Consider the following 719-nt stretch of genomic DNA (forward strand, 5'->3'; position numbering starts at 1 on the left):
GAGTTTGGTGCAGTTTCACAGGAACTAAGCTGAACTAATAGCTCACCACTGCCAAAAGGATTAGACCTTCCCATGTTTTCCCTGCTCCTGGCAGTCACCATTCTGCAGGAGGGCTCATCAAGCCCTTTCACATTCACCGCCAGCAATCCAAGAGAAAACCTGTCTGCGCAGAGGGAGTTTTCCCATGCATTACAGAATTAAAGTGATCTATAGAAAAGGAGTAACACTTCGTACCTATGAGCAGGGATAAAGAGTAAGGAGTAAGACCTCCTCCTTTTGGCAGCAGTAAACCACTGATAAGCTTAGCAACTCACAAATCCTCAGCCTAAGACTGCTTACACGGTTTTAGCATTTCCCATATTTAATTTTTTCCTTAAGAGGGTCAGATGGATAAGCTGAAGAATTTACAGCTGCAGAGATTCTCTGTCCTCTCACACTGATAACCATCCTCACTACTTGAGCTGTTTCCTAGCTAAAGGAGTCACACATCAATTCACATTCAAGTTCCCTCTCTGAAAAATCTTACTTTGTGAACTGCTTGAAGACCTACACTAAAATGCACTATCCAGCCCCTAAATTTGGTTTCTATACATAAACCACTGCATTCAGACTGCCAGCATCACCAAAAAAAGTAATAAAAATCTTTATTTACAGAAAACAAACTCCCTTTCTGCCTCAAATAGACAAACACCTACTGCACTGATTTTTCTATCCACTTT

The sequence above is a fragment of the Apaloderma vittatum genome, unplaced genomic scaffold (assembly GCF_000703405.1).
Source record: "Apaloderma vittatum isolate BGI_N311 unplaced genomic scaffold, ASM70340v1 scaffold7209, whole genome shotgun sequence".
Lineage (NCBI taxonomy): Eukaryota > Metazoa > Chordata > Aves > Trogoniformes > Trogonidae > Apaloderma > Apaloderma vittatum.